Source organism: Anabrus simplex, chromosome 4, assembly GCF_040414725.1.
Source record: "Anabrus simplex isolate iqAnaSimp1 chromosome 4, ASM4041472v1, whole genome shotgun sequence".
In the NCBI taxonomy this organism is placed as follows: domain Eukaryota; kingdom Metazoa; phylum Arthropoda; class Insecta; order Orthoptera; family Tettigoniidae; genus Anabrus; species Anabrus simplex.
The window spans coordinates 453,407,604-453,418,107 of NC_090268.1; the positions used below are offsets into that span (position 1 = coordinate 453,407,604).

General features: G+C 48.3%; 1 non-coding gene across 1 annotated transcript; it reads right to left on the minus strand.

The window, feature by feature from the left end:
• Positions 1-7,032: 7,032 nt before the first annotated feature.
• Positions 7,033-7,151, minus strand: LOC137500618 (5S ribosomal RNA). The gene has a single exon (XR_011018126.1). It is a non-coding gene; the product is annotated as a 5S ribosomal RNA (ribosomal RNA).
• Positions 7,152-10,504: the final 3,353 nt, after the last annotated feature.

Consider the following 10,504-nt stretch of genomic DNA (forward strand, 5'->3'; position numbering starts at 1 on the left):
ATGTAGACATCATAACTGATAATGAGGGCTTTTTTCCGTGCAGGTTTCGGGGAGATGACTGTTTTGAGAGGGAGAATAGCGCAAGCTACGTTAGAGGAGTACTGTAAGTGGGACTCTGTGCTCTTTTGAGAGGTAAGTGGTGGCCCTGAAAAGGGCCGTTTTTTAAATACTGCATGCTCACAAACGGGAGCACGCTCGGAGGAGACTTAACCACCAAAACCGTACAGGGTGCGTCCCTGCCTCTTGAGAGCATAGACGACATCCATGGCGGTCACGGTCTTCCTCTTGGCGTGCTCGGTGTAGGTGACGGCATCCCGGATAACGTTCTCCAGGAATACCTTGAGCACGCCACGGGTCTCCTCGTAGATAAGTCCCGAAATACGCTTGACTCCACCTCTGCGAGCGAGACGTCTGATGGCAGGCTTAGTGATGCCCTGGATGTTGTCTCGGAGCACCTTCCTGTGACGCTTGGCGCCTCCTTTGCCGAGTCCCTTGCCTCCCTTGCCTCGTCCGGTCATGATAGATCAGTAGAGCTGCGAGTTCAGAGCTAGAATGCGGCTGGCACTCGAGGCCCCTCGCTTTTGTTGAAAGTGCCTGGCCCCGGTGACGTCAGCACCGCCCGGCCAATGGGAGTGCAGCTGCTACCGAGGGTGGGGGAAGCGAAGCAATAAAACAGTCGGGCAGCAAGCCCCCGAACCATTCTTCCTGGGACGAGTCGACAGTGAGCACGTGATGGCCCGTACTAAGCAGACTGCACGTAAATCTACCGGAGGCAAGGCCCCGCGCAAGCAACTGGCCACCAAGGCTGCCCGTAAGAGCGCGCCTGCCACCGGAGGAGTGAAGAAGCCTCATCGCTACAGGCCCGGTACCGTGGCCCTGCGTGAGATCAGACGCTACCAGAAGAGCACTGAGCTTCTGATCCGCAAGCTGCCCTTCCAGCGGCTGGTGAGAGAGATAGCTCAGGACTTCAAGACCGACCTGCGCTTCCAGAGCTCGGCTGTCATGGCCTTGCAGGAGGCCAGTGAGGCCTACCTGGTGGGTCTTTTTGAAGACACCAACTTGTGTGCCATCCACGCCAAGCGTGTCACCATCATGCCTAAGGACATCCAGCTCGCCCGCCGCATCCGTGGCGAACGTGCCTAAGTCCGGTGCTTGTCTTATGGCTGGAGCTTTACCAAACGGCCCTTTTCAGGGCCACCAAAATTTCCTAGAAGAGTAGTTATTGTCTCTCTGGTCTAGGATAGAAGGAAAACGAAAAGAAAAAAAGCTAGTGGTTCCTCTAGGTTCAAGGAAAAATCTAAGAGTAACAGAATATAATAATAATAACAATAATAATAATAATAATAATAATAATAATAATAATAATAATAATCTTGAGTATTGAGTACAATAATTCATTAATTAATATCTAGGACGTGATAGTAATAATAATAATAATAATAATAATAATAATAATAATAATAACAACAACAACAGCAACAGCAAAAGTGCAGTAAGTAAGGATAAAGAAAAATGTAGTTAAGTACAATAATAATGAAATTTGAAGAGTGAGTCGCCCCGCAATGAGACAAACTAGCCTGTTTAGGAGGCAGAGATAGGAGAGGCCAGGGTTCCAGCCTTGGACAGTGACTGACATAATATGCTCTCTTGGGGAATAAAATTGATGGCCCTGATAAGGGCCGTTTTTCCTCTGCTCCTACGAGAGCAAGAGGTGCGTGTAGAAGGAAGCAAGAACATGAAATGTCCTCACTTCCTTTTTGCTGGTGCCTTTTTAGGCGAGGCCTTGGGCTTAGCGGCCTTTTTAGGCTTAGGTGCCTTAGGTTTCTTAGTGGGCACCTTGGCGGCCTTCTTAGCCTTGGAAGGAGCCTTCTGCTTGGGTTTGGGAGCAGGAGCGGCCTTCTTCTTCTCGGCAGGCTTTTTGGAAATGGCTTTCTTGGCTGCAGCCTTGGCTCCACCAGCCTTCTTCGCCTTGGGGATGCGCTTCTCCTTGGGGGCAGCGGACCGCTTGACAGGGGCTGCGCTGGCCTTCTCCGGCTTGGCAGCCGAAGCGAGCTTGAAGGAACCTGAAGCTCCCTTCCCCTTGGTCTGGACCAGCTCTCCGGAAGCCACGGCAGATTTCAGGTACTTCTTGATGAAAGGGGCCAGCTTCTCAGAGTCCACCTTGTAGTTGGCAGAGATGTACTTCTTGATAGCCTGCAGAGAAGATCCACCTCGTTCCTTCAGGCTCTTGATGGCACTGCCCACCATCTCGGAGGTTTTCGGATGGGCAGGCTTGGTGCGAGGTTTCTTCGATGCAGAAGCCTTGCTCTTCTTGGGCGACGCCTGGGCCGGAGCCGAGGCGGGTGCAGATGCTGCCGATGCTGTTGCTGTGTCAGCCATGGTCACGATGAGAATGTGTTCGCGCGCTCCCCTGGTTATCTGAGTGTATCAGGCTACTCGGACCGCGCAGGAAACAGCAGTGGCTGGCTGTCGGGTGGGTTGCGCGGCGACAAGTTGGGGACGTGCTTCCTAGCTCCTTTCTCGTGCTCCCTGCGTCTTTAAGGGGTGGGTTACAATCAGGGTTCGGTTAGGAAGGGATAGTCAAAGGTTTGACGCTGCTCCTCAGGTGGCAGAAGTACTCGTCACCTTGCTTCGGGCGTCCTGATGGAGGTGCGTTCGATGGGCAGCATTTCACCAGCCGCCTCTCCATGCCGACGTTTAGGGGCGGCCGTCGTCGTCGCGACGCCCCCGGGAGTGACCCCCTCTTACCTGAAGGAAGCCCAATCCTTCCTCTAGCAATGGAGCTGAACGGCCATCCTCAGGCTCTAACCCCTTCCGAGTGAGAGCAAAGGCAAGTCAGCCTTTAGGTAGTTTTCCACAGAGTGAAGCAGACCTGCTGTAATCTGCCTCTTGTAGCTTTGCTTGAAAGGACCTACAGGATAAAGGACATAAGTTAGAAGCTAGCCTCCATGACTCGTTCGACTCCTGCTTTCCTGCTGGTAGCGCCAATCTCGTAAAGTCCTAGCCTTTAGGCCTCTATTTATAAGGCTCTCAACTCTGTACAGTCTCTCACATCCAGCAGCTTTCAGCCCCTGTCGGGGGTCGAAAGCTCAGGTTGGGAAAAGGGACAGCCTGCCCAAGGGAACCTCTAGATGTTTCTTAGGGCATAATTAAATTTCCAGTTCGCTACAGAGCCTGTACCGCCTCAGGAGAGGCTTCACCCCTCGCCTGCTGGATGGAGGCATTGTGAGTCGTATCTTACTGCCTCCAGTGGGCTGCGAAGGCAGGATCGAGAACACCGTGACGGAGGAAGGGGCAGTCAGTCCAGACTCTTCAAAGAACAGATTTCCTGTACCAGGAGATGATAAGTCTGTCAGTTTGATAGACCTGGCAACATCCCTTACCTTCGGTCAAATTTCTTTAGGATGAGAGACCCTTTGAGACAGCAACTCAGCAGATTTATTGGAAGGAAGGAAGGAAGGAAGGAAGGAAGGAAGGAAGGAAGGAAGGAAGGAAGGAAGGAAGGAAGGACCATGGTTTCCCAACAAACTTCTCTGCAAGACATTGCCACAACTTACAAGGGAAAAAATGTAAAGGTTTGAGGTGCTGCAACACTCATACAGCTAACATCTCACTTAAATGGTCCTGAAAGAAAGAAAGAAAGAAAGAAAGAAAGAAAGAAAGAAAGACAGAAAGAAAGAAAGAAAGAAAGAAAGGAAAATAATAATAATAATAATAATAATAATAATAATAATAATAATAATAATAATAATAATAATAATAAGAAGAAGAAGAAGAAGAAGAAGAAGAAGAAGAAGAAGAAGAAGAAGAAGAAGAAGAAGAAGAAGTTGTGTTTAATGACCCTTCAATAGGAGTTTATTTTTTGAGAGAAGCTAGTGTTTTTACCTTGAATATGTATACTCTGAACGAGGTGAAGCAGAATTTGAAGCCAACTGATCGCGCCGAGACTCGATCTTGCTACCCACCTTCATCATACAGAGTAGCGTATGACGATGATGATGATGATGATGATGATGATGATGATGATGGTAGTAATAACTGTATCCAAAATTCAGGTAACATCAGTTTTTACTCGCAAAATGGTTTCATGATTTCTTTGGCTAAGAGAACCAAGCGGTAACCCTAACCTCGAAAATGAATTGTCGCTCTCGATTTATAAGATGCCCTTTCTTTCTTCGGCCTAGTCGCTATCTAGTCGGCAGTCGTTTGAAATCGTGCAGGTTTCTGCATGGTTCGACGTGCGTATCCTACTAGCAGTTGAAGTCAGCGTGAAATTAAGTACAGTACAGTAACTATGTGTAAGATCTCCTTCACTTGGTGAGACAAGTTGTAGGGCCAAATAAAGGTACAGAGAGCAGAGAGAGCATTACATAACATAGAGCTAAATATGCACTGTACTTGGGTTGATGGTGTATTATACTGAACGCCCTCTTCCCCCCCTCCCCCTGCCATTACATCTTTACTGAATGATTCTGCACAACGTTCCCTGCTGTTAATATTAATCCCCTACTGGGTTTTAGCTTAACGGTATCACTCGGTAATCATCATCATCATGACAGCCTCTGTCCTTCATGCTAAAAATCAGCTGCAGAGAAAAGGACCCTTTGTGTTCTTGCCATTATTATTATTATTATTATTATTATTATTATTATTATTATTATTATTATTATTATTATCATTATCATTTACCTCAGCGAATGAAAGCCCATGTATGAACATTTTTTTGTACATAAGCAACGATCAGCTGCTTTACCGACACCTTGTAATCCAAGAAAGAAAGAAAGAAAGAAAGAAAGAAAGAAAGAAAGAAAGTAAGTATAGGGGTACCTAACCACTCCTGAAAACTACTTTCATTGAAGGTTGTACTAGGCCAAACTCTAGAGACCTCTTACTAAATGGTACCATACTACAGGGCAGGTGTAAAAAATAGTTAATGAAACCGTATAATGAAAGGTACAGACTTAAGAGCAAGTGGCGTACTGGCTTATTATCCCTCCCTTCCAGGACCCTTCTTGCAACCACTAACCACCACCTACACCCCTGCCCAAGCAGTATTCGAGCATCGGGCTGTGTGATGTGGTCGCCTTAGAAGTTTGTGCTAGACAATACCCCAAAGAAAGTAGGTGGTTTAAGACAGGCAATAAAGTTTTAAGTTTTACTCCTCTTCCCTCAAATATGAAGAGAAGTACACCATAATGAGGGGTACTAAGCCATTTAAATTCATGACAGAGACCTGATGATTCTTAGCCCTGCTGATCTAGGGTGACACTTGATATAACCAGGCCAGACCCAGTACCTGAATATTTTTAGGTTATCCAAGCCAAACCTGGGTTATATATTGCCCGAAATATGTAGCATCTACCCTGTAATTAGAAGATGCAGGTGTGACTTCACGACTGGTGATGATATAACGGAGCACAATTTAGCATGTTAGGTACTAGTAGATCCACGATCAGCCCTAGCCGTGTCTGATGCAGAAATCCTAACCTGACTTGGGAAGAACGGTAACTTATTTCTTTCTTTCTTTCTTTCTTTCTTTCTTTCCTTGAACGCTAGCCTGTAGTAGTAAGGCAAGAGGCAGTGATCAGGTGGTCAGCAAAAGGACACATTATTGCTTGAGTTCGAAATTGTCCACTGCCTTAAGTAATAGTCGTATTAGTAGCAGTAATGGTGGTGGTGGTACTACTAGTAAGGTTATGTTCACTATTATCTTACGCCTTTCGTAGATGCCGAGGTGCCGGAAGTTTGTCCCGCAGGAGTTCTTTTTATGCGCCCATATCTACAGACCATCGAAATATCACACGAGTGAGCCGGTGTCGAACCTGTCAAGTAGGGCTCAGAATGGTCTAATTTTAATTCTAGGACGGTAACAGTAACTATACGGAGTTCCGATTCGTTCTACTCAATTTATCACTTGCCAAAAGATCGGTCAGCTGACGTACAAACAACAAAAACGAGTGCTTTCCTCCCTTCACCTAACCTAAAACGTCACGACTCTTTGAACTAACCCTTGTCGTCAAAAGGTTACCTTCTCAGTCTTATTTGAAGGGCGTCTCGTCTTTGATAGAAATGAAAGAGTTTTACAAGTTCCTAGGCTTCAAAACTACGTTACATCGCAACACACGCACTTCGAAGATAGCGGGCTGTGTGTAGGCCACTGTACTGCACTGGTGCCCTACCGTTCGTAAGGAAGCCCGGGAGAGACACGAGCGTACTACAAACTTGTAACTTATTGCCGAACCGTGTCGTAATTTGAATAGCTACTTACCTGAAAGAACATAAAAGGAAATTGTTCGACTCTTTGAGGGGCTGCTAAATGCCGCGGTCGGTTGCTAGGACATGGCTTTCATTGTAATCACGACAGTGTCGATGACGTTGCATGGAAACCACCTTCCTCGCGATTTTCAAGGTGGGCGGGGAGTTTAGAAGCCTCGTTCCGCCCTTTAATAATCTTAATATTGGGAGAAATAGGACGTAGAATGATGTTATGTGCCATAAGAGGCCTGCAGGATAAGCTACACTAACCTAAAAGAATAAGAACAGCAAGTTTAGACATAGGGACGTACGATAGGAGGTACGAAAGTTAAAATCCTGGCACGAGTAATTGGAAGCGGTGCTAGGCTCAGCAAGGGTCCCCTAGGTCGACACACACACACACACACACACACACACACACACACACACACACACACACAGAGAGAGAGAGAGAGAGAGAGAGAGAGAGAGAGAGACGACGAATAATAATAATAATAATAATAATAATAATAATAATAATAATAATAATAATAATAATAATAACAACAACGATGATGATGATGTCGCCGCCGCCAGGTTAGGCCGGTCACCTAGGAGGAAATGCAATACTACGCTAAGCTTCGTTCCTGTATAGCCACGGGGTCGAAGAGCAGCAAAAGGTCTAGCTAGTTTCAGACGTAACAAAAAACGTGATTTAAGCAATTTCTGCTGGCCTGAGGCAAAAGTTGAAAGTAAGTTGTCGTACTGGGACTGGGAAACTTGGTAAAAAGGGAATTGAGCCAACGGCACGTGGTGTTCCCAAGCGGTCACCCATCCAAGTACTGACCACGCCCAATGTTGCTTAACTGCGGTGATCGGACGAGAACCGGTGTATTCAACATGGTATGGCCGTTGGCGAGAGAACGGAGCTTGAAACGTCCATACGAACCGCAAAGCGAGTTTCCTGGAGGTCTTTGTGGCGCGGGGGCGTTGGCAATGGTGCAGGGGTGTGCTCGGAGGTCGCCGTCGCGGAGCGGGCGCGGGTGGTTGTCGCGCTCCGCGGCGAAACGTACCCTAACTCGACTTAACCCCACTTCTCGTAACCTAACCCCAAAAAAACGCGCGCGCTGGCGCGCGCGCGCACACACACACGGGAAGTGTCGAGGGTTGTAATAATAATAATAATAATAATAATAATAATTACTGAAGGTGGTTGTGAAGGGGCCGGCGCTGTAGCGCAGGGGCAGCGTGCCTGCCTCGTAGCTGGGGGGCCCGGGTTCAATTCCCGGCCAGGCAAAGGAATTTTACCTCGATCTAATGGCTGCTTTGAGGTCCACTCAGCCTGCTTGCTTAGGGGCTGTAGTGCCATGGGGCTTGGTCTGGTTTTCATTGTAAAGGACAAAGCAGGAGGATTTTTAGCAATAAGGTAATGTAGTAGTAGTAGTAGTAGTAGTTCTTCCCTCCTTAGCTTATGATTTGAATGTTTTGCACTGTCTTTCGATGTATATGAAGTAGGACAGATAGATAAAATCAGAGTGGAGTTGATAACAAGGCTAACAGATGCTGCTCTTTTTTTTAAAGGTGTGGTGGCCCTGAAAAGGGCCGTTTGTTAAGAATGCAGCAAGGCAGAAAACCTGGCACCTTACTTGGAGCTGGTGTATTTGGTAACTGCCTTGGTACCCTCACTGACGGCGTGCTTGGCCAGCTCACCGGGCAACAGGAGGCGGACGGCAGTCTGGATCTCCCGACTGGTGATGGTGGAGCGCTTGTTGTAGTGGGCCAGACGGGAAGCCTCAGCGGCGATGCGCTCGAAGATGTCGTTGACAAAGCTGTTCATGATGCTCATCGCCTTGCTGGAGATGCCAGTATCAGGATGTACCTGTTTAAGCACCTTGTAGATGTAGATGGCATAGCTTTCCTTCCTCTTGCGCTTCTTCTTCTTGTCTCCCTTGGAGATGTTCTTCTGGGCCTTGCCGGCTTTCTTGGCTGCCTTTCCGCTTGTCTTGGGTGGCATGGTTGTCTGGGATGTCTCCTAGAAAGTAAATTTTTCGGCCCCCTTGCAATTCTTTTTAAGACCGAGAGGGCTGCATGCGACTAGCCAATGAGCGCAAGCTTACTGCAGCCTTATTGGTTGGCTCGTAACGTTGAGCAACCTTGCAGGCTACAAAACTGGTGCGCAGAGTGATTCGGTATCATTTTCCCTTCGAAGTAGAGCAGCAGAGCATCATAGCATCATGTCAGGACGAGGAAAGGGAGGAAAAGTGAAGGGCAAGTCCAAGAGTCGCTCCAGCCGTGCAGGCCTGCAGTTCCCTGTCGGCCGTATCCACCGTCTCCTCCGCAAGGGAAACTACGCTGAGCGAGTGGGTGCTGGGGCTCCTGTGTACCTGGCTGCAGTCATGGAATACCTGGCAGCTGAAGTTCTTGAGTTGGCGGGCAATGCAGCCCGTGACAACAAGAAGACCAGGATCATCCCTCGTCACTTACAGTTGGCCATCCGTAACGACGAGGAGTTGAACAAGTTGCTGTCTGGAGTGACCATTGCCCAGGGTGGTGTTCTGCCCAACATCCAGGCAGTGCTCCTGCCTAAGAAGACCGAGAAGAAGGCTTAAGTTCCTGTTCTCGGTCAGGGCGTTGGCTCACCGGAAAAATATAAATAAACGGCCCTTTTCAGGGCCACCAACTCCTTAAGATAAGAGCTGTTTGTCTATCATGCTGCTATAGCTATCTTAGCAGAAGTATGGAGAAATCCTGAAGTGATAGAGCAGTTCAGACAACTCTCCTAATAATAATGATAATAATAACAATAATGAGACACTGCAAATATGAGGGCATCTGTAACATTAGCCAGGAGAGCACAAGAATAGCCTTTCCTTTGAGGTTATTTATTTAAGGGGGAAATGAGTAAGGTAGCTCCAGGCCCCTCTTAATATTTAATTTTCAGAAGGGAAGGAAGAAGGAAGTACATTATAGATTTCTTTTCATTTCATTTATGCTGTATAATTCTGTTCTTGACTGCTGGATACTACCAACCTATGCATGTAAGAACACACACTTAACTAGAAAGGAAAGGAAAGGATACTTAAAGTAGTATATTTACAATACTTTGTCTTTTAGACGTGCACAGCAAGGAAGATAATGTTTGTTTTCTCTTGTTAGCATTAAAATGTAGACATCATAACTGATAATGAGGGCTTTTTTCCGTGCAGGTTTCGGGGAGATGACTGTTTTGAGAGGGAGAATAGCGCAAGCTACGTTAGAGGAGTACTGTAAGTGGGACTCTGTGCTCTTTTGAGAGGTAAGTGGTGGCCCTGAAAAGGGCCGTTTTTTAAATACTGCATGCTCACAAACGGGAGCACGCTCGGAGGAGACTTAACCACCAAAACCGTACAGGGTGCGTCCCTGCCTCTTGAGAGCATAGACGACATCCATGGCGGTCACGGTCTTCCTCTTGGCGTGCTCGGTGTAGGTGACGGCATCCCGGATAACGTTCTCCAGGAATACCTTGAGCACGCCACGGGTCTCCTCGTAGATAAGTCCCGAAATACGCTTGACTCCACCTCTGCGAGCGAGACGTCTGATGGCAGGCTTAGTGATGCCCTGGATGTTGTCTCGGAGCACCTTCCTGTGACGCTTGGCGCCTCCTTTGCCGAGTCCCTTGCCTCCCTTGCCTCGTCCGGTCATGATAGATCAGTAGAGCTGCGAGTTCAGAGCTAGAATGCGGCTGGCACTCGAGGCCCCTCGCTTTTGTTGAAAGTGCCTGGCCCCGGTGACGTCAGCACCGCCCGGCCAATGGGAGTGCAGCTGCTACCGAGGGTGGGGGAAGCGAAGCAATAAAACAGTCGGGCAGCAAGCCCCCGAACCATTCTTCCTGGGACGAGTCGACAGTGAGCACGTGATGGCCCGTACTAAGCAGACTGCACGTAAATCTACCGGAGGCAAGGCCCCGCGCAAGCAACTGGCCACCAAGGCTGCCCGTAAGAGCGCGCCTGCCACCGGAGGAGTGAAGAAGCCTCATCGCTACAGGCCCGGTACCGTGGCCCTGCGTGAGATCAGACGCTACCAGAAGAGCACTGAGCTTCTGATCCGCAAGCTGCCCTTCCAGCGGCTGGTGAGAGAGATAGCTCAGGACTTCAAGACCGACCTGCGCTTCCAGAGCTCGGCTGTCATGGCCTTGCAGGAGGCCAGTGAGGCCTACCTGGTGGGTCTTTTTGAAGACACCAACTTGTGTGCCATCCACGCCAAGCGTGTCACCATCATGCCTAAGGACATC